Genomic DNA, 377 nt, shown 5'->3' with positions numbered 1-377 from the left:
TATATAAACAATATATGAGTATATGCATATATATGCACATGTATGTATATACGTTCATCTACATGTACATATAGATACATAACTGGGTACATGACGTAGCAAAAGAACAAGGACAAAATGGTAAACAATGTGCAACAAACAAGCAGGCGGACGGAAAACAAGACAGGAAAACGAAACGGTGAAATAAACAAACAAAAAGGCTGTACAGACGTGAAGTGTGTATGTCTTGAACGCTGTGAAGCACGTACAGGAGGGGCAAAGAAGTACGTGCGAGCTTGGTGATTCCAAGAATGAAAAGAAATAGCAGCCGGACACACGTGACCAAGGCTGTGTGAAGAGAAAGAGTAGCAGAGGGAAAATGATGGGAGGAAGTAGAA

Source organism: Octopus bimaculoides, chromosome 3 (genome assembly GCF_001194135.2).
Source record: "Octopus bimaculoides isolate UCB-OBI-ISO-001 chromosome 3, ASM119413v2, whole genome shotgun sequence".
In the NCBI taxonomy this organism is placed as follows: Eukaryota; Metazoa; Mollusca; class Cephalopoda; order Octopoda; family Octopodidae; genus Octopus; species Octopus bimaculoides.
This window is presented reverse-complemented; position numbering follows the sequence as displayed.